The 21,649-nt window shown below is 71.3% G+C and overlaps 6 pseudogenes; all 6 read right to left on the bottom strand.

Annotated features, from left to right (window-relative positions):
• Positions 1 to 1,154: 1,154 nt before the first annotated feature.
• LOC121171689 lies at positions 1,155 to 1,263 on the bottom strand (annotated as a pseudogene).
• Positions 1,264 to 2,960: 1,697 nt separating this feature from the next.
• Positions 2,961 to 3,069, bottom strand: LOC121171668 (annotated as a pseudogene).
• Positions 3,070 to 4,762: 1,693 nt separating this feature from the next.
• On the bottom strand, positions 4,763 to 4,871 carry LOC121171677 (annotated as a pseudogene).
• A 1,720-nt stretch (positions 4,872 to 6,591) lies between these two features.
• LOC121171662 lies at positions 6,592 to 6,700 on the bottom strand (annotated as a pseudogene).
• Positions 6,701 to 8,419: 1,719 nt separating this feature from the next.
• LOC121171691 lies at positions 8,420 to 8,528 on the bottom strand (annotated as a pseudogene).
• A 12,330-nt stretch (positions 8,529 to 20,858) lies between these two features.
• LOC121171688 lies at positions 20,859 to 20,973 on the bottom strand (annotated as a pseudogene).
• Between the last annotated feature and the right edge of the window lie 676 nt (positions 20,974 to 21,649).

Raw genomic sequence — 21,649 nt, 5'->3', positions numbered from 1 at the left:
AGCCCCGGCGGGCGAGCAGGCAGGCAGGCCGGCCCCATGGAGAACGGGCGCCCCGGGGACGCTCCCCGCTCCCCATCCCACCCCCTCTCCCACCCCCATCCCTTCCCCCACAGCCACCCTCACTCCCGCCCGCCGAGCAAGCAAGTGACACAGCAAGCAATCAGCCATGCTGGGCACCACCACGGGTCGGGACCTGGGACCGGGCACCGGGAGCCGAGGGTCGCGAGGGAGCCGGGGTGGCCGGGCTGTGCCGCATGGCACACTCCAGCGCACGGGGTCACCCTCACCCACCGACTGATGCACACACGCACGCACAGGCCAGCACGCAGGCAGCAGGCACGCACTCAGTCCTACACCACCCACAGGCTTCGGTCCACAGGGCAGGTTTGCCCACGCCACAGTGGGGCGCCTGGGCATCCCCTACACCCAGGGGCGGGACTGCGGCTGGTGTCTGCGGTGGGGGTGTGTCTGCGGGGGCCGGGGGAGGGTCCCAGTGGAGGGTTGCCGGCCGGGTGGGTGGGTGGGTTGGTGGGTGAGGGGGTCCCTCGGGTGGGCTGTGGCAGGTGGCGTGCAGGCAAGTTTCTCCCCAGGCCTGGCACAGGACCACTGAGTGTGCGTGCAGGCGGGCCCTGCGCAGTGGCGAGCCTGGGCTGGCGAGGTGGTGCTGCTGTTGGTGCTGTTGGAGGCTGGCTGCGGGCGCTGTGTGCCCTGGAGGGGCCCGATTCCGGGGGTGGGTGTGGGTGTGGGCAGGTGGCCAGGGAGGCTGCGGGCCGAGGGCAGATGGTGGCGTGGCGTGCGTGAGTGTGTGCGTGCTTGGCAGAAGAGGTTGGCTCTGTGTGTGTGTGTGTGTGTGTGTGTGTTTGTGGCATTTGGCTGTGCAGGGTAGGGCGGGCTGGGGCGCTGGCTAGTGTGTGTGGGGCCTCGGGGTGGGCACCGTTGCACGCGGCGGTGGCGGGGGGGCCCTGGGTTGCATGGGGCATGGGAGGCGTGTGGGAAGGGAAGCTGGGCAGGCCAAAGCAGGTAGGCAGGGGAGCAGGTGGCAGGGTGCTGGTGGTGTGCCGGGGTTCTGAGCTGGTCGGGGGTGTGGGCTGGGGCTTGGTGGGCGAGCGGGGCGGGCAGGCAGGCAGGAAAAGGAGGGAGCGGGTACGGGCAAAAGCCTACAGCACCCGGTATTCCCAGGCGCTCTCCCATCCAAGTACTAACCAGGCCCGACCCTGCTTAGCTTCCGAGATCGGGCACGTTCAGGGTGGTATGGCCGTAGACGACACACACCACATCACAGCCGCTCTTCAGCCTGCTGCCGCCCCTGCCCGCCCCTGCCCAGCCCTGCCCTGCTTTGCTCGACCACCCTGCCCTGCCCGACCGCCCGCCCAAGCCCACCCAAGCCCGCACACCAGCTGCACCGCCCGCCCAAGCCCACCCTCCAGCCCTGCTGCACCCGCTGCAGCCCCTGCCCGCACCGCCAGGCCAACACCAGCCCACCTCCTGCTTCAGCGACCCCCCAGGACACTCCAGCTCTCATCGCAGGCCGCCTCCCCCTGCCCCCAGCCAGGGCGCCTCACACCGCACCCCCGCATTCTCCTGGTCCCTAGGCCTCCTGCAGCTCCAGAGGCGCTGCTGCCTCCTCTGCTGCCGCCAGAGGGCTGGAGGACTGGCCTTCGCGGCTGGGCTTCGAGGGAGCGCCTCACACTGCTGCGCCCTGCCCTCCTACGGCTGGGCACGACGCTGGGAGCCCCGGCAGCTGGCACACGCACGCACGCACGCACGCACCCACGGGGTCCCGGACACCCAGCCCCGGCGGGCGAGCAGGCAGGCAGGCCGGCCCCATGGAGAACGGGCGCCCCGGGGACGCTCCCCGCTCCCCATCCCACCCCCTCTCCCACCCCCATCCCTTCCCCCACAGCCACCCTCACTCCCGCCGAGCAAGCAAGTGACGCAGCAAGCAATCAGCCATGCTGGGCACCACCACGGGTCGGGACCTGGGACCGGGCACCGGGAGCCGAGGGTCGCGAGGGAGCCGGGGTGGCCGGGCCGCGCCGCACGGCACACTCCAGCGCACGGGGTCACCCTCACCCACCGACTGATGCACACACGCACGCACAGGCCAGCACGCAGGCAGCAGGCACGCACTCAGTCCTACACCACCCACAGGCTTCGGGGCACAAGAGGCATTTCGGTCCACAGGGCAGGTTTGCCCACGCCACAGTGGGGCGCCTGGGCATCCCCTACACACAGGGGCGGGACTGCGGCTGGTGTCTGCGGTGGGGGTGTGTCTGCGGGGGCCGGGGGAGGGTGCCCAGCGGAGGGTTGCCGGCCGGGTGGGTGGGTGGGTTGGTGGGTGAGGGGGTCCCTCGGGTGGGCTGTGGCAAGTGGCGTGCAGGCAAGTTTCTCCCCAGGCCTGGCACAGGAACACTGAGTGTGCGTGCAGGCGGGCCCTGCGCAGTGGCGAGCCTGGGCTGGCGAGGTGGTGCTGCTGTTGGTGCTGTTGGAGGCTGGCTGCGGGCGCTGTGTGCCCTGGAGGGGCCCGATTCCAGGTGTGGGTGTGGGTGTGGGCAGGTGGCCAGGGAGGCTGCGGGCCGAGGGCAGATGGTGGCGTGGCGTGCGTGAGTGTGTGCGTGCTTGGCAGAAGAGGTTGGCTCTGTGTGTGTGTGTGTGTGTGTGTGTGTGTGTGGCATTTGGCTGTGCAGGGTAGGGCGGGCTGGGGCGCTGGCTAGTGTGTGTGAGGCCTCGGGGTGGGCACCGTTGCACGCGGCGGTGGCGGGGGGGCCCTGGGTTGCATGGGGCATGGGAGGCGTGTGGGAAGGGAAGCTGGGCAGGCCAAAGCAGGTAGGCAGGGGAGCAGGTGGCAGGGTGCTGGTGGTGTGCCAGGGTTCTGAGCTGGTCGGGGGTGTGGGCTGGGGCTTGGTGGGCGAGCGGGGCGGGCAGGCAGGCAGGAAAAGGAGGGAGCAGGCACGGGCAAAAGCCTACAGCACCCGGTATTCCCAGGCGCTCTCCCATCCAAGTACTAACCAGGCCCGACCCTGCTTAGCTTGCGAGATCGGGCACGTTCAGGGTGGTATGGCCGTAGACGGCACACACCACATCACAGCCGATCTTCAGCCTGCTGCCGCCCCTGCCCGCCCCTGCCCAGCCCTGCCCTGCTTTGCTCGACCACCCTGCCCTGCCCGACCGCCTGCCCAAGCCCACCCAAGCCCGCACACCAGCTGCACCGCCCGCCCAAGCCCACCCTCCAGCCCTGCTGCACCCGCTGCCGCCCCTGCCCGCACCGCCAGGCCAACACCGGCCCACCTCCTGCTTCAGCGAACCCCAGGACACTCCAGCTCTCATCGCAGGCCGCCTCCCCCTGCCCGCAGCCAGGGCGCCTCACACCGCACCCCCGCATTCTCCTGGTCCCTAGGCCTCCTGCAGCTCGGGAGGCGCTGCTGCCTCCTCTGCCGCCGCCAGAGGGCTGGAGGGCTGGCCTTCGCGGCTGGGCTTCGAGGGGGCGCCTCACACTGCTGCGTCCTGCCCTCCTACGGCTGGGCACGACGCTGGGAGCCCCGGCAGCTGGCACACGCACGCACGCACGCACGCACTCACGGGGTCCCGGACACCCAGCCCCGGCGGGCGAGCAGGCAGGCAGGCCGGCCCCATGGAGAACGGGCGCCCCGGGGACGCTCCCCGCTCCCCATCCCACCCCCTCTCCCACCCCCATCCCTTCCCCCACAGCCACCCTCACTCCCGCCGAGCAAGCAAGTGACGCAGCAAGCAATCAGCCACGCTTGGCACCACCACGGGTCGGGACCTGGGACCGGGCAACGGGGGCCGAGGGTCGCGAGGGAGCCGGGGTGGCCGGGCCGTGCCGCACGGCACACTCCAGCGCACGGGGTCACCCTCACCCACCGACTGATGCACACACGTACGCACAGGCCAGCACGCAGGCAGCAGGCACGCACTCAGTCCTACACCACCCACAGTCTTCGGTCCACAGGGCAGGTTTGCCCACGCCACAGTGGGGCGCCTGGGCATCCCCTACACCCAGGGGCGGGACTGCGGCTGGTGTCTGGGTTGGGGGTGTGTCTGCGGGGGCCGGGGGAGGGTGCCCAGCGGAGGGTTGCCGGGCGGGTGGGTGGGTGGGTTGGTGGGTGAGGGGGTCCCTCGGGTGGGCTGTGGCAGGTGGCGTGCAGGCAAGTTTCTCCCCAGGCCTGGCACAGGACCACTGAGTGTGCGTGCAGGCGGGCCCTGCGCAGTGGCGAGCCTGGGCTGGCGAGGTGGTGCTGCTGTTGGTGCTGTTGGAGGCTGGCTGCGGGCGCTGTGTGCCCTGGAGGGGCCCGATTCCAGGTGTGGGTGTGGGTGTGGGTGTGGGCAGGTGGCCAGGGAGGCTGCGGGCCGAGGGCAGATGGTGGCGTGGCGTGCGTGAGTGTGTGCGTGCTTGGCAGAAGAGGTTGGCTCTGTGTGTGTGTGTGTGTGTGTGTGTGTGTGTGTGTGGCATTTGGCTGTGCAGGGTAGGGCGGGCTGGGGCGCTGGCTAGTGTGTGTGGGGCCTCGGGGTGGGCACCGTTGCACGCGGCGGTGGCGGGGGGGCCCTGGGTTGCATGGGGCATGGGAGGCGTGTGGGAAGGGAAGCTGGGCAGGCCAAAGCAGGTAGGCAGGGGAGCAGGTGGCAGGGTGCTGGTGGTGTGCCGGGGTTCTGAGCTGGTCGGGGGTGTGGGCTGGGGCTTGGTGGGCGAGCGGGGCGGGCAGGCAGGCAGGAAAAGGAGGGAGCGGAAACGGGCTGGGGCAAAAGCCTACAGCACCCGGTATTCCCAGGCGCTCTCCCATCCAAGTACTAACCAGGCCCGACCCTGCTTAGCTTCCGAGATCGGGCACGTTCAGGGTGGTATGGCCGTAGACGACACACACCACATCACAGCCGCTCTTCAGCCTGCTGCCGCCCCTGCCCGCCCCTGCCCAGCCCTGCCCTGCTTTGCTCGACCACCCTGCCCTGCCCGACCGCCCGCCCAAGCCCACCCAAGCCCGCACACCAGCTGCACCGCCCGCCCAAGCCCACCCTCCAGCCCTGCTGCACCCGCTGCCGCCCCTGCCCGCACCGCCAGGCCAACACCGGCCCACCTCCTGCTTCAGCGACCCCCAGGACACTCCAGCTCTCATCGCAGGCCGCCTCCCCCTGCCCCCAGCCAGGGCGCCTCACACCGCACCCCCGCATTCTCCTGGTCCCTAGGCCTCCTGCAGCTCGGGAGGCGCTGCTGCCTCCTCTGCCGCCGCCAGAGGGCTGGAGGGCTGGCCTTCGCGGCTGGGCTTCGAGGGGGCGCCTCACACTGCTGCGCCCTGCCCTCCTACGGCTGGGCACGACGCTGGGAGCCCCGGCAGCTGGCACACGCACGCACGCACGCACGCACCCACGGGGTCCCGGACACCCAGCCCCGGCGGGCGAGCAGGCAGGCAGGCCGGCCCCATGGAGAACGGGCGCCCCGGGGACGCTCCCCGCTCCCCATCCCACCCCTCTCCCACCCCCATCCCTTCCCCCACAGCCACCCTCACTCCCGCCGAGCAAGCAAGTGACGCAGCAAGCAATCAGCCATGCTGGGCACCACCACGGGTCGGGACCTGGGACCGGGCACCGGGAGCCGAGGGTCGCGAGGGAGCCGGGGTGGCCGGGCCGTGCCGCATGGCACGGCACACTCCAGCGCATGGGGTCACCCTCACCCACCGACTGATGCACACACGCACGCACAGGCCAGCACGCAGGCAGCAGGCACGCACTCAGTCCTACACCACCCACAGGCTTCGGGGCACAAGAGGCATTTCGGTCCACAGGGCAGGTTTGCCCACGCCACAGTGGGGCGCCTGGGCATCCCCTACACACAGGGGCGGGACTGCGGCTGGTGTCTGCGGTGGGGGTGTGTCTGCGGGGGCCGAGGGAGGGTGCCCAGCGGAGGGTTGCTGGCCGGGTGGGTGGGTGGGTGGGTTGGTGGGTGAGGGGGTCCCTCGGGTGGGCTGTGGCAGGTGGCGTGCAGGCAAGTTTCTCCCCAGGCCTGGCACAGGACCACTGAGTGTGCGTGCAGGCGGGCCCTGCGCAGTGGCGAGCCTGGGCTGGCGAGGTGGTGCTGCTGTTGGTGCTGTTGGAGGCTGGCTGCGGGCGCTGTGTGCCCTGGAGGGGCCCGATTCCAGGTGTGGGTGTGGGTGTGGGCAGGTGGCCAGGGAGGCTGCGGGCCGAGGGCAGATGGTGGCGTGGCGTGCGTGAGTGTGTGCGTGCTTGGCAGAAGAGGTTGGCTGTGTGTGTGTGTGTGTGTGTGTGTGTGTGTGTGTGTGTTTGTGGCATTTGGCTGTGCAGGGTAGGGCGGGCTGGGGCGCTGGCTAGTGTGTGTGAGGCCTGGGGTGGGCACCGTTGCACGCAGCGGTGGTGGGGGGGCCCTGGGTTGCATGGGGCGTGGGAGGCGTGTGGGAAGGGAAGCTGGGCAGGCCAAAGCAGGTAGGCAGGGGAGCAGGTGGCAGGGTGCTGGTGGTGTGCCGGGGTTCTGAGCTGGTCGGGGGTGTGGGCTGGGGCTTGGTGGGCGAGCGGGGCGGGCAGGCAGGCAGGAAAAGGAGGGAGCGGAAACGGGCTGGGGGCAAAAGCCTACAGCACCCGGTATTCCCAGGCGCTCTCCCATCCAAGTACTAACCAGGCCCGACCCTGCTTAGCTTCCGAGATCGGGCACGTTCAGGGTGGTATGGCCGTAGACGACACACACCACATCACAGCCGCTCTTCAGCCTGCTGCCGCCCCTGCCCGCCCCTGCCCAGCCCTGCCCTGCTTTGCTCGACCACCCTGCCCTGCCCGACCGCCCGCCCAAGCCCACCCAAGTCCGCACACCAGCTGCACCGCCCGCCCAAGCCCACCCTCCACCCCTGCTGCACCCGCTGCCGCCCCTGCCCGCACCGCCAGGCCAACACCGGCCCACCTCCTGCTTCAGCGACCCCCCAGGACACTCCAGCTCTCATCGCAGGCCGCCTCCCCCTGCACCCAGCCAGGGCGCCTCACCCCGCACCCCCGCATTCTCCTGGTCCCTAGGCCTCCTGCAGCTCGGGAGGCGCTGCTGCCTCCTCTGCCGCCGCCGGAGGGCTGGAGGGCTGGCCTTCGCGGCTGGGCTTAGAGGGGGCGCCTCACACTGCTGCGCCCTGCCCTCCTACGGCTGGGCACGACGCTGGGAGCCCCGGCAGCTGGCACACGCACGCACGCACGCACCCACGGGGTCCCGGACACCCAGCCCCGGCGGGCGAGCAGGCAGGCAGGCCGGCCCCATGGAGAACGGGCGCCCCGGGGACGCTCCCCGCTCCCCATCCCACCCCCTCTCCCACCCCCATCCCTTCCCCCACAGCCACCCTCACTCCCGCCGAGCAAGCAAGTGACGCAGCAAGCAATCAGCCATGCTGGGCACCACCACGGGTCGGGACCTGGGACCGGGCACCGGGAGCCGAGGGTCGCGAGGGAGCCGGGGTGGCCGGGCCGCGCCGCACGGCACACTCCAGCGCATGGGGTCACCCTCACCCACCGACTGATGCACACACGTACGCACAGGCCAGCACGCAGGCAGCAGGCACGCACTCAGTCCTACACCACCCACAGGCTTCGGGGCACAAGAGGGATTTCGGTCCACAGGGCAGGTTTGCCCACGCCATAGTGGGGCGCCTGGGCATCCCCTACACACAGGGGCGGGACTGCGGCTGGTGTCTGCGGTGGGGGTGTGTCTGCGGGGGCCGGGGGAGGGTGCCCAGCGGAGGGTTGCTGGCCGGGTGGGTGTGTGGGTGGGTTGGTCGGTGAGGGGGTCCCTCGGGTGGGCTGTGGCAGGTGGCGTGCAGGCAAGTTTCTCCCCAGGCCTGGCACAGGACCACTGAGTGTGCGTGCAGGCGGGCCCTGCGCAGTGGCGAGCCTGGGCTGGCGAGGTGGTGCTGCTGTTGGTGCTGTTGGGGGCTGGCTGCGGGCGCTGTGTGCCCTGGAGGGGCCCGATTCCGGGTGTGGGTGTGGGTGTGGGCAGGTGGCCAGGGAGGCTGCGGGCCGAGGGCAGAGGGTGGCGTGGCGTGCGTGAGTGTGTGCATGCTTGGCAGAAGAGGTTGGCTCTGTGTGTGTGTGTGTGTGTGTGTGTGTGTGTGTGTGTGTGTGTTTGTGGCATTTGGCTGTGCAGGGTAGGGCGGGCTGGGGCGCTGGCTAGTGTGTGTGGGGCCTCGGGGTGGGCACCGTTGTACCTGGCGGTGGCGGGGGGGCCTGGGATGCATGGGACCTGGGAGGCGAGTGTGAAGGGAAACTGGGCAGGCCAAAGCAGGTAGGCAGGGGAGCAGGTGGCAGGGTGCTGGTGGTGTGCCGGGGTTCTGAGCTGGTCGGGGGTGTGGGCTGGGGCTTGGTGGGCGAGCGGGGTGGGCAGGTAAGCAGGAAAAGGAGGGAGCGGAAACGGGCTGGGGGCAAAAGCCTACAGCACCCGGTATTCCCAGGCGCTCTCCCATCCAAGTACTAACCAGGCCTGACCCTGCTTAGCTTCCCAGATCGGGCATGTTCAGGGTGGTATGGCCGTAGACGACACACACCACATCACAGCCGCTCTTCAGCCTGTTGCCGCCCCTGCCCGCCCCTGCCCAGCCCTGCCCTGCTTTGCTCGACCACCCTGCCCGACCGCCTGCCCGCCCAAGCCCACCCAAGCCCGCACACCAGCTGCACCGCCTGCCCAAGCCCACCCTCCAGCCCTGCTGCACCCGCTGCCGCCACGGGGTGCGAGCCTGGGCTGGCGAGGTGGTGCTGCTGTTGGTGCTGTTGGGGGCTGGCTGCGGGCGCTGTGTGCCCTGGAGGGGCCCGATTCCGGGTGTGGGTGTGGGTGTGGGTGTGGGCAGGTGCCCAGGGAGCTGCGGGCCGAGGGCAGATGGTGGCGTGGCGTGCGTGAGTGTGTGCGTGCTTGGCAGAAGAGGTTGGCTGGGCGGCTGTGTGTGTGTGTGTGGCAGGTGGCTGTGCAGGGTAGGGCGGGCTGGGGCGCTGGCTAGTGTGTGGGGGCCTCGGGGTGGGCAGCACTGCACGCGGCGGTGGCGGCGGGCCCCTGGGTTGCATGGGGCGTGGGAGGCGTGTGGGAAGGGAAGCTGGGCAGACCAGAGCAGGTAGGCAGGGCAGCAGGTGGCAGGGCAAGCAGGCCGGGCGCTGGTTGTGTGCTGGGGTTCCGAGGTGGTCGGGGGTGTGGGCTGGGGCTGGGTGGGCGAGCGGGGCGGGCAGGCAAGCAGGAAAAGGAGGGAGCAGGCACGGGCTGGGGGCAAAAGCCTACAGCACCCAGTATTCCCAGGCGGTCTCCCATCCAAGTACTAACCAGGCCCGACCCTGCTTAGCCTCCCAGATCAGATCAGGCGCGTTCAGGGTGGTACACCACCTCACAGCCGCTCGTCAGCCTGCTGCCGCTCCTGCCCGCACCGCACCGCCAGGCCAACACCGGCCCACCTCCCGCTTCAGCGACCCCCAGGACACTCCAGCTCTCTTCCCAGGCCGCCTCCCCCTGCCCGCAGCCAGGGCGCCTCACCCCGCACCCCCGCATTCTCCTCCTCCTGCCCGCCTCCCGCAGCTGGGGAGGTGCTGCTGCCTCCTCCTCCACTGGAGAGCGCTGGAGGGGTGGCCTTCGCCGCCAGGCTTCCAGGGGGCGCCTCACACTGCTGCGCCCTGCCCTCCTACGGCTGGGCACGACGCTGGGAGCCCCGGCAGCTGGCACACGCACGCACGCACGCACCCACGGGGTCCCAGACACCCAGCCCTGGCCGGAGGGCGGGTGGGCGAGCCCCTTGGAGACCTGGGGCCCCGGGGACGCTCCCCGCTCCCCATCCCACCCCCTCTCCCACCCCCATCCCTTCCCCCACAGCCACCCTCACTCCCGCCGAGCAAGCAAGCCAGGCAGCAAGCAATCAGCCACGCTGGGCACCACCACGGGTCGGGACCTGGGACCGGGCACCGGGAGCCGAGGGTCGCGAGGGAGCCGGGGTGGCCGGGCCGCGCCGCACGGCACACTCCAGCGCACGGGGTCACCCTCACCCACCGACTGATGCACACACGCACGCACAGGCCAGCACGCAGGCAGCAGGCACGCACTCAGTCCTACACCACCCACAGGCTTCGAGGCACAAGAGGGATTTCGGTCCACAGGGCAGGTTTGCCCAGGCCACAGTGCGGCGCCTGGGCATCCCCTACACCCACGGGCGGGACTGCTGCGGGTGTCTGAGGTGGGGGTGTGTCTGCGGGGGCCAGGGGAGGGTGCCCACCGGAGGGTTGCCTGCCGGCCGGGTGGGTGGGTGGGTGAGGGGGTCCCTCGGGTGGGCTCTGGCAGGTGGCGTGCAGGCAAGTTTCTCCCCAGGCCTGGCACAGGAACACTGAGTGTGCGTGCAGGCGGGCCCTGCGCAGTGGCGAGCCTGGGCTGGCGAGGTGGTGCTGCTGTTGGTGCTGTTGGGGGCTGGCTGCGGGCGCTGTGTGCCCTGGAGGGGCCCGATTCCGGGTGTGGGTGTGGGTGTGGGTGTGGGTGTGGGCAGGTGCCCAGGGAGCTGCGGGACAAGGGCAGATGGTGGCGTGGCATGCGTGAGTGTGTGCGTGCTTGGCAGAAGAGGTTGGCTGGGCTGCTGTGTGTGTGTGTGTGGCAGGTGGCTGTGCAGGGTAGGGCGGGCTGGGGCGCTGGCTAGTGTGTGGGGGGCCTCGGGGTGGGCAGCACTGCACGCGGCGGTGGCGGCGGGCCCTGGGTTGCATGGGGCGTGGGAGGCGTGTGGGAAGGGAAGCTGGGCAGACCAGAGCAGGTAGGCAGGGCAGCAGGTGGCAGGTCAAGCAGGCCGGGCGCTGGTTGTGTGCTGGGGTTCCGAGGTGGTCGGGTGTGTGGGCTGGGGCTGGGTGGGCGAGCGGGGCGGGCAGGCAGGCAGGAAAAGGAGGGAGCAGGCACGGGCTGGGGGCAAAAGCCTACAGCACCCAGTATTCCCAGGCGGTCTCCCATCCAAGTACTAACCAGGCCCGACCCTGCTTAGCCTCCCAGATCAGATCAGGCGCGTTCAGGGTGGTACACCACCTCACAGCCGCTCGTCAGCCTGCTGCCGCTCCTGCCCGCACCGCACCGCCAGGCCAACACCGGCCCACCTCCCGCTTCAGCGACCCCCAGGACACTCCAGCTCTCTTCCCAGGCCGCCTCCCCCTGCCCGCAGCCAGGGCGCCTCACCCCGCACCCCTGCATTCTCCTCCTCCTGCCCGCCTCCCGCAGCTGGGGAGGTGCTGCTGCCTCCTCCTCCACTGGAGAGTGCTGGAGGGGTGGCCTTCGCCGCCAGGCTTCGAGGGGGCGCCTCACACTGCTGCGCCCTGCCCTCCTACGGCTGGGCACGACGCTGGGAGCCCCGGCAGCTGGCACACGCACGCACGCACGCACCCACGGGGTCCCAGCCACCCAGCCCTGGCCGGAGGGCGGGTGGGCGAGCCCCTTGGAGACCTGGGGCCCCGGGGACGCTCCCCGCTCCCCATCCCACCCCCTCTCCCACCCCCACCCCTTCCCCCACAGCCACCCTCACTCCCGCCGAGCAAGCAAGCCAGGCAGCAAGCAATCAGCCACGCTGGGCACCACCACGGGTCGGGACCTGGGACCGGGCACCAGGAGCCGAGGGTCGCGAGGGAGCCGGGGTGGCCGGGCCGCGCCGCACGGCACACTCCAGCGCACGGGGTCACCCTCACCCACCGACTGATGCACACACGCACGCACAGGCCAGCACGCAGGCAGCAGGCACGCACTCAGTCCTACACCACCCACAGGCTTCGAGGCACAAGAGGGATTTCGGTCCACAGGGCAGGTTTGCCCAGGCCACAGTGCGGCGCCTGGGCATCCCCTACACCCACGGGTGGGACTGCTGCAGGTGTCTGAGGTGGGGGTGTGTCTGCGGGGGCCAGGGGAGGGTGCCCACCGGAGGGTTGCCTGCCGGCCGGGTGGGTGGGTGGGTGAGGGGGTCCCTCGGGTGGGCTCTGGCAGGTGGCGTGCAGGCAAGTTTCTCCCCAGGCCTGGCACAGGAACACTGAGTGTGCGTGCAGCCGGGCCCTGCGCAGTGGCGAGCCTGGGCTGGCGAGGTGGTGCTGCTGTTGGTGCTGTTGGGGGCTGGCTGCGGGCGCTGTGTGCCCTGGAGGGGCCCGATTCCGGGTGTGGGTGTGGGTGTGGGTGTGGGTGTGGGCAGGTGCCCAGGGAGCTGCGGGCCGAGGGCAGATGGTGGCGTGGCGTGCGTGAGTGTGTGCGTGCTTGGCAGAAGAGGTTGGCTGGGCGGCTGTGTGTGTGTGTGTGGCAGGTGGCTGTGCAGGGTAGGGCGGGCTGGGGCGCTGGCTAGTGTGTGGGGGGCCTCGGGGTGGGCAGCACTGCACGCGGCGGTGGCGGCGGGCCCTGGGTTGCATGGGGCGTGGGAGGCGTGTGGGAAGGGAAGCTGGGCAGACCAGAGCAGGTAGGCAGGGCAGCAGGTGGCAGGGCAAGCAGGCCGGGCGCTGGTTGTGTGCTGGGGTTCCGAGGTGGTCGGGTGTGTGGGCTGGGGCTGGGTGGGCGAGCGGGGCGGGCAGGCAGGCAGGAAAAGGAGGGAGCAGGCACGGGCTGGGGGCAAAAGCCTACAGCACCCAGTATTCCCAGGCGGTCTCCCATCCAAGTACTAACCAGGCCCGACCCTGCTTAGCCTCCCAGATCAGATCAGGCGCGTTCAGGGTGGTACACCACCTCACAGCCGCTCGTCAGCCTGCTGCCGCTCCTGCCCGCACCGCACCGCCAGGCCAACACCGGCCCACCTCCCGCTTCAGCGACCCCCAGGACACTCCAGCTCTCTTCCCAGGCCGCCTCCCCCTGCCCGCAGCCAGGGCGCCTCACCCCGCACCCCCGCATTCTCCTCCTCCTGCCCGCCTCCCGCAGCTGGGGAGGTGCTGCTGCCTCCTCCTCCACTGGAGAGCGCTGGAGGGGTGGCCTTCGCCGCCAGGCTTCCAGGGGGCGCCTCACACTGCTGCGCCCTGCCCTCCTACGGCTGGGCACGACGCTGGGAGCCCCGGCAGCTGGCACACGCACGCACGCACGCACCCACGGGGTCCCAGACACCCAGCCCTGGCCGGAGGGCGGGTGGGCGAGCCCCTTGGAGACCTGGGGCCCCGGGGACGCTCCCCATTCCCCATCCCACCCCCTCTCCCACCCCCACCCCTTCCCCCACAGCCACCCTCACTCCCGCCGAGCAAGCAAGCCAGGCAGCAAGCAATCAGCCACGCTGGGCACCACCACGGGTCGGGACCTGGGACCGGGCACCGGGAGCCGAGGGTCGCGAGGGAGCCGGGGTGGCCGGGCCGCGCCGCACGGCACACTCCAGCGCACGGGGTCACCCTCACCCACCGACTGATGCACACACGCACGCACAGGCCAGCACGCAGGCAGCAGGCACGCACTCAGTCCTACACCACCCACAGGCTTCGAGGCACAAGAGGGATTTCGGTCCACAGGGCAGGTTTGCCCAGGCCACAGTGCGGCGCCTGGGCATCCCCTACACCCACGGGCGGGACTGCTGCGGGTGTCTGAGGTGGGGGTGTGTCTGCGGGGGCCAGGGGAGGGTGCCCACCGGAGGGTTGCCTGCCGGCCGGGTGGGTGGGTGGGTGAGGGGGTCCCTCGGGTGGGCTCTGGCAGGTGGCGTGCAGGCAAGTTTCTCCCCAGGCCTGGCACAGGACCACTGAGTGTGCGTGCAGGCGGGCCCTGCGCAGTGGCGAGCCTGGGCTGGCGAGGTGGTGCTGCTGTTGGTGCTGTTGGGGGCTGGCTGCGGGCGCTGTGTGCCCTGGAGGGGCCCGATTCCGGGTGTGGGTGTGGGTGTGGGCAGGTGGCCAGGGAGGCTGCGGGCCGAGGGCAGATGGTGGCGTGGCGTGCGTGAGTGTGTGCGTGCTTGGCAGAAGAGGTTGGCTGGGCGGCTGTGTGTGTGTGTGTGGCAGGTGGCTGTGCAGGGTAGGGCGGGCTGGGGCGCTGGCTAGTGTGTGGGGGGCCTCGGGGTGGGCAGCACTGCACGCGGCGGTGGCGGCGGGCCCCTGGGTTGCATGGGGCGTGGGAGGCGTGTGGGAAGGGAAGCTGGGCAGACCAGAGCAGGTAGGCAGGGCAGCAGGTGGCAGGGCAAGCAGGCCGGGCGCTGGTTGTGTGCTGGGGTTCCGAGGTGGTCGGGTGTGTGGGCTGGGGCTGGGTGGGCGAGCGGGGCGGGCAGGCAGGCAGGAAAAGGAGGGAGCAGGCACGGGCTGGGGGCAAAAGCCTACAGCACCCAGTATTCCCAGGCGGTCTCCCATCCAAGTACTAACCAGGCCCGACCCTGCTTAGCCTCCCAGATCAGATCAGGCGCGTTCAGGGTGGTACACCACCTCACAGCCGCTCGTCAGCCTGCTGCCGCTCCTGCCCGCACCGCACCGCCAGGCCAACACCGGCCCACCTCCCGCTTCAGCGACCCCCAGGACACTCCAGCTCTCTTCCCAGGCCGCCTCCCCCTGCCCGCAGCCAGGGCGCCTCACCCCGCACCCCCGCATTCTCCTCCTCCTGCCCGCCTCCCGCAGCTGGGGAGGTGCTGCTGCCTCCTCCTCCACTGGAGAGCGCTGGAGGGGTGGCCTTCGCCGCCAGGCTTCCAGGGGGCGCCTCACACTGCTGCGCCCTGCCCTCCTACGGCTGGGCACGACGCTGGGAGCCCCGGCAGCTGGCACACGCACGCACGCACGCACCCACGGGGTCCCAGACACCCAGCCCTGGCCGGAGGGCGGGTGGGCGAGCCCCTTGGAGACCTGGGGCCCCGGGGACGCTCCCCGCTCCCCATCCCACCCCCTCTCCCACCCCCACCCCTTCCCCCACAGCCACCCTCACTCCCGCCGAGCAAGCAAGCCAGGCAGCAAGCAATCAGCCACGCTGGGCACCACCACGGGTCGGGACCTGGGACCGGGCACCGGGAGCTGAGAGTCGCGAGGGAGCCGGGGTGGCCGGGCCGCGCCGCACGGCACACTCCAGCGCACGGGGTCACCCTCACCCACCGACTGATGCACACACGCACGCACAGGCCAGCACGCAGGCAGCAGGCACGCACTCAGTCCTACACCACCCACAGGCTTCGAGGCACAAGAGGGATTTCGGTCCACAGGGCAGGTTTGCCCAGGCCACAGTGCGGCGCCTGGGCATCCCCTACACCCACGGGCGGGACTGCTGCGGGTGTCTGAGGTGGGGGTGTGTCTGCGGGGGCCAGGGGAGGGTGCCCACCGGAGGGTTGCCTGCCGGCCGGGTGGGTGGGTGGGTGAGGGGGTCCCTCGGGTGGGCTCTGGCAGGTGGCGTGCAGGCAAGTTTCTCCCCAGGCCTGGCACAGGAACACTGAGTGTGCGTGCAGCCGGGCCCTGCGCAGTGGCGAGCCTGGGCTGGCGAGGTGGTGCTGCTGTTGGTGCTGTTGGGGGCTGGCTGCGGGCGCTGTGTGCCCTGGAGGGGCCCGATTCCGGGTGTGGGTGTGGGTGTGGGCAGGTGCCCAGGGAGCTGCGGGCCGAGGGCAGATGGTGGCGTGGCGTGCGTGAGTGTGTGCGTGCTTGGCAGAAGAGGTTGGCTGGGCGGCTGTGTGTGTGTGTGTGGCAGGTGGCTGTGCAGGGTAGGGCGGGCTGGGGCGCTGGCTAGTGTGTGGGGGGCCTCGGGGTGGGCAGCACTGCACGCGGCGGTGGCGGCGGGCCCCTGGGTTGCATGGGGCGTGGGAGGCGTGTGGGAAGGGAAGCTGGGCAGACCAGAGCAGGTAGGCAGGGCAGCAGGTGGCAGGGCAAGCAGGCCGGGCGCTGGTTGTGTGCTGGGGTTCCGAGGTGGTCGGGTGTGTGGGCTGGGGCTGGGTGGGCGAGCGGGGCGGGCAGGCAGGCAGGAAAAGGAGGGAGCAGGCACGGGCTGGGGGCAAAAGCCTACAGCACCCAGTATTCCCAGGCGGTCTCCCATCCAAGTACTAACCAGGCCCGACCCTGCTTAGCCTCCCAGATCAGATCAGGCGCGTTCAGGGTGGTACACCACCTCACAGCCGCTCGTCAGCCTGCTGCCGCTCCTGCCCGCACCGCACCGCCAGGCCAACACCGGCCCACCTCCCGCTTCAGCGACCCCCAGGACACTCCAGCTCTCTTCCCAGGCCGCCTCCCCCTGCCCGCAGCCAGGGCGCCTCACCCCGCACCCCGCATTCTCCTCCTCCTGCCCGCCTCCCGCAGCTGGGGAGGTGCTGCTGCCTCCTCCTCCACTGGAGAGCGCTGGAGGGGTGGCCTTCGCCGCCAGGCTTCGAGGGGGCGCCTCACACTGCTGCGCCCTGCCCTCCTACGGCTGGGCACGACGCTGGGAGCCCCGGCAGCTGGCACACGCACGCACGCACGCACCCACGGGGTCCCAGACACCCAGCCCTGGCCGGAGGGCGGGTGGGCGAGCGGGCGGGCCCTTGGAGACCTGGGGCCCCGGGGACGCTCCCCGCTCCCCATCCCACCCCCTCTCCCACCCCCACCCTTCCCCCACAGCCACCCTCACTCCCGCCGAGCAAGCAAGCCAGGCAGCAAGCAATCAGCCACGCTGGGCACCACCACGGGTCGGGACCTGGGACCGGGCACCGGGAGCCGAGGGTCGCGAGGGAGCCGGGGTGGCCGGGCCGCGCCGCACGGCACACTCCAGCGCACGGGGTCACCCTCACCCACCGACTGATGCACACACGCACGCACAGGCCAGCACGCAGGCAGCAGGCACGCACTCAGTCCTACACCACCCACAGGCTTCGAGGCACAAGAGGGATTTCGGTCCACAGGGCAGGTTTGCCCAGGCCACAGTGCGGCGCCTGGGCATCCCCTACACCCACGGGCGGGACTGCTGCGGGTGTCTGAGGTGGGGGTGTGTCTGCGGGGGCCAGGGGAGGGTGCCCACCGGAGGGTTGCCTGCCGGCCGGGTGGGTGGGTGGGTGAGGGGGTCCCTCGGGTGGGCTCTGGCAGGTGGCGTGCAGGCAAGTTTCTCCCCAGGCCTGGCACAGGAACACTGAGTGTGCGTGCAGCCGGGCCCTGCGCAGTGGCGAGCCTGGGCTGGCGAGGTGGTGCTGCTGTTGGTGCTGTTGGGGGCTGGCTGCGGGCGCTGTGTGCCCTGGAGGGGCCCGATTCCGGGTGTGGGTGTGGGTGTGTGGGCAGGTGGCCAGGGAGCTGCGGGCCGAGGGCAGATGGTGGCGTGGCGTGCGTGAGTGTGTGCGTGCTTGGCAGAAGAGGTTGGCTGGGCGGCTGTGTGTGTGTGTGTGGCAGGTGGCTGTGCAGGGTAGGGCGGGCTGGGGCGCTGGCTAGTGTGTGGGGGGCCTCGGGGTGGGCAGCACTGCACGCGGCGGTGGCGGCGGGCCCCTGGGTTGCATGGGGCGTGGGAGGCGTGTGGGAAGGGAAGCTGGGCAGACCAGAGCAGGTAGGCAGGGCAGCAGGTGGCAGGGCAAGCAGGCCGGGCGCTGGTTGTGTGCTGGGGTTCCGAGGTGGTCGGGTGTGTGGGCTGGGGCTGGGTGGGCGAGCGGGGCGGGCAGGCAGGCAGGAAAAGGAGGGAGCAGGCACGGGCTGGGGGCAAAAGCCTACAGCACCCAGTATTCCCAGGCGGTCTCCCATCCAAGTACTAACCAGGCCCGACCCTGCTTAGCCTCCCAGATCAGATCAGGCGCGTTCAGGGTGGTACACCACCTCACAGCCGCTCGTCAGCCTGCTGCCGCTCCTGCCCGCACCGCACCGCCAGGCCAACACCGGCCCACCTCCCGCTTCAGCGACCCCCAGGACACTCCAGCTCTCTTCCCAGGCCGCCTCCCCCTGCCCGCAGCCAGGGCGCCTCACCCCGCACCCCCGCATTCTCCTCCTCCTGCCCGCCTCCCGCAGCTGGGGAGGTGCTGCTGCCTCCTCCTCCACTGGAGAGCGCTGGAGGGGTGGCCTTCGCCGCCAGGCTTCGAGGGGGCGCCTCACACTGCTGCGCCCTGCCCTCCTACGGCTGGGCACGACGCTGGGAGCCCCGGCAGCTGGCACACGCACGCACGCACGCACGCACCCACGGGGTCCCAGACACCCAGCCCTGGCCGGAGGGCGGGTGGGCGAGCGGGCGGGCCCCTTGGAGACCTGGGGCCCCGGGGACGCTCCCCGCTCCCCATCCCACCCCCTCTCCCACCCCCACCCCTTCCCCCACAGCCACCCTCACTCCCGCCGAGCAAGCAAGCCAGGCAGCAAGCAATCAGCCACGCTGGGCACCACCACGGGTCGGGACCTGGGACCGGGCACCGGGAGCCGAGGGTCGCGAGGGAGCCGGGGTGGCCGGGCCGCGCCGCACGGCACACTCCAGCGCACGGGGTCACCCTCACCCACCGACTGATGCACACACGCACGCACAGGCCAGCACGCAGGCAGCAGGCACGCACTCAGTCCTACACCACCCACAGGCTTCGAGGCACAAGAGGGATTTCGGTCCACAGGGCAGGTTTGCCCAGGCCACAGTGCGGCGCCTGGGCATCCCCTACACCCACGGGCGGGACTGCTGCGGGTGTCTGAGGTGGGGGTGTGTCTGCGGGGGCCAGGGGAGGGTGCCCACCGGAGGGTTGCCTGCCGGCCGGGTGGGTGGGTGGGTGAGGGGGTCCCTCGGGTGGGCTCTGGCAGGTGGCGTGCAGGCAAGTTTCTCCCCAGGCCTGGCACAGGAACACTGAGTGTGCGTGCAGCCGGGCCCTGCGCAGTGGCGAGCCTGGGCTGGCGAGGTGGTGCTGCTGTTGGTGCTGTTGGGGGCTGGCTGCGGGCGCTGTGTGCCCTGGAGGGGCCCGATTCCGGGTGTGGGTGTGGGTGTGGGCAGGTGCCCAGGGAGCTGCGGGCCGAGGGCAGATGGTGGCGTGGCGTGCGTGAGTGTGTGCGTGCTTGGCAGAAGAGGTTGGCTGGGCGGCTGTGTGTGTGTGTGTGGCAGGTGGCTGTGCAGGGTAGGGCGGGCTGGGGCGCTGGCTAGTGTGTGGGGGGCCTCGGGGTGGGCAGCACTGCACGCGGCGGTGGCGGCGGGCCCCTGGGTTGCATGGGGCGTGGGAGGCGTGTGGGAAGGGAAGCTGGGCAGACCAGAGCAGGTAGGCAGGGCAGCAGGTGGCAGGGCAAGCAGGCCGGGCGCTGGTTGTGTGCTGGGGTTCCGAGGTGGTCGGGTGTGTGGGCTGGGGCTGGGTGGGCGAGCGGGGCGGGCAGGCAGGCAGGAAAAGGAGGGAGCAGGCACGGGCTGGGGGCAAAAGCCTACAGCACCCAGTATTCCCAGGCGGTCTCCCATCCAAGTACTAACCAGGCCCGACCCTGCTTAGCCTCCCAGATCAGATCAGGCGCGTTCAGGGTGGTACACCACCTCACAGCCGCTCGTCAGCCTGCTGCCGCTCCTGCCTGCACCGCACCGCCAGGCCAACACCGGCCCACCTCCCGCTTCAGCGACCCCCAGGACACTCCAGCTCTCTTCCCAGGCCGCCTCCCCCTGCCCGCAGCCAGGGCGCCTCACCCCGCACCCCTGCATTCTCCTCCTCCTGCCCGCCTCCCGCAGCTGGGGAGGTGCTGCTGCCTCCTCCTCCACTGGAGAGCGCTGGAGGGGTGGCCTTCGCCGCCAGGCTTCGAGGGGGCGCCTCACACTGCTGCGCCCTGCCCTCCTACGGCTGGGCACGACGCTGGGAGCCCCGGCAGCTGGCACACGCACGCACGCACGCACCCACGGGGTCCCAGACACCCAGCCCTGGCCGGAGGGCGGGTGGGCGAGCGGGCGGGCCCCTTGGAGACCTGGGGCCCCGGGGACGCTCCCCGCTCCCCATCCCACCCCCTCTCCCACCCCCATCCCTTCCCCCACAGCCACCCTCACTCCCGCCGAGCAAGCAAGCCAGGCAGCAAGCAATCAGCCACGCTGGGCACCACCACGGGTCGGGACCTGGGACCGGGCACCGGGAGCCGAGGGTCGCGAGGGAGCCGGGGTGGCCGGGCCGCGCCGCACGGCACACTCCAGCGCACGGGGTCACCCTCACCCACCGACTGATGCACACACGCACGCACAGGCCAGCACGCAGGCAGCAGGCACGCACTCAGTCCTACACCACCCACAGGCTTCGAGGCACAAGAGGGATTTCGGTCCACAGGGCAGGTTTGCCCAGGCCACAGTGCGGCGCCTGGGCATCCCCTACACCCACGGGCGGGACTGCTGCGGGTGTCTGAGGTGGGGGTGTGTCTGCGGGGGCCAGGGGAGGGTGCCCACCGGAGGGTTGCCTGCCGGCCGGGTGGGTGGGTGAGGGGGTCCCTCGGGTGGGCTCTGGCAGGTGGCGTGCAGGCAAGTTTCTCCCCAGGCCTGGCACAGGAACACTGAGTGTGCGTGCAGCCGGGCCCTGCGCAGTGGCGAGCCTGGGCTGGCGAGGTGGTGCTGCTGTTGGTGCTGTTGGGGGCTGGCTGCGGGCGCTGTGTGCCCTGGAGGGGCCCGATTCCGGGTGTGGGTGTGGGTGTGGGTGTGGGCAGGTGCCCAGGGAGCTGCGGGCCGAGGGCAGATGGTGGCGTGGCGTGCGTGAGTGTGTGCGTGCTTGGCAGAAGAGGTTGGCTGGGCGGCTGTGTGTGTGTGTGTGGCAGGTGGCTGTGCAGGGTAGGGCGGGCTGGGGCGCTGGCTAGTGTGTGGGGGGCCTCGGGGTGGGCAGCACTGCACGCGGCGGTGGCGGCGGGCCCCTGGGTTGCATGGGGCGTGGGAGGCGTGTGGGAAGGGAAGCTGGGCAGACCAGAGCAGGTAGGCAGGGCAGCAGGTGGCAGGGCAAGCAGGCCGGGCGCTGGTTGTGTGCCGGGGTTCCGAGGTGGTCGGGTGTGTGGGCTGGGGCTGGGTGGGCGAGCGGGGCGGGCAGGCAGGCAGGAAAAGGAGGGAGCAGGCACGGGCTGGGGGCAAAAGCCTACAGCACCCAGTATTCCCAGGCGGTCTCCCATCCAAGTACTAACCAGGCCCGACCCTGCTTAGCTTCCCAGATCAGACGAGATCGGGCGCGTTCAGGGTGGTACACCGCCTCACAGCCGCTCTTCAGCCTGCTGCCGCCCCTGCCCGCACCGCACCGCCAGGCCAACACCGGCCCACCTCCTGCTTCAGCGACCCCCAGGACACTCCAGCTCTCTTCCCAGGCCGCCTCCCCCTGCCCGCAGCCAGGGCGCCTCACCCTGCACCCCCGCATTCTCCTCCTCCTGCCCGCCTCCGCAGCTGGGGAGGTGCTGCTGCCTCCTCCTCCACTGGAGAGCGCTGGAGGGGTGGACTTCGCCGCCAGGCTTCGAGGGGCGCCTCACACTGCTGCGCCCTGCCCTCCTACGGCTGGGCACGACGCTGGGAGCCCCGGCAGCTGGCACACGCACGCACGCACCCACGCACCCACGGGGTCCCACACACCCAGCCCTGGCCGGAGGGCGGGTGGGTGAGCGGGCGGGCCCCTTGGAGACCTGGGGCCCCGGGGACGCTCCCCATCCCACCCCCTCTCCCACGCCCACCCCTTCCCCCACAGCCACCCTCACTCCCGCCGAGCAAGCAAGCCAGGCAGCAAGCAATCAGCCACGCTGGGCACCACCACGGGTCGGGACCTGGGACCGGGCACCGGGAGCCGAGGGTCGCGAGGGAGCCGGGGTGGCCGGGCCGCGCCGCACGGCACACTCCAGCGCACGGGGTCACCCTCACCCACCGACTGATGCACACACGCAC

Source organism: Ochotona curzoniae, unplaced genomic scaffold, assembly GCF_017591425.1.
Source record: "Ochotona curzoniae isolate NIBS_2020 unplaced genomic scaffold, NIBS_Ocur_1.0 scaffold_2683, whole genome shotgun sequence".
Lineage (NCBI taxonomy): Eukaryota > Metazoa > Chordata > Mammalia > Lagomorpha > Ochotonidae > Ochotona > Ochotona curzoniae.
This window is presented reverse-complemented; position numbering and strand designations above follow the sequence as displayed.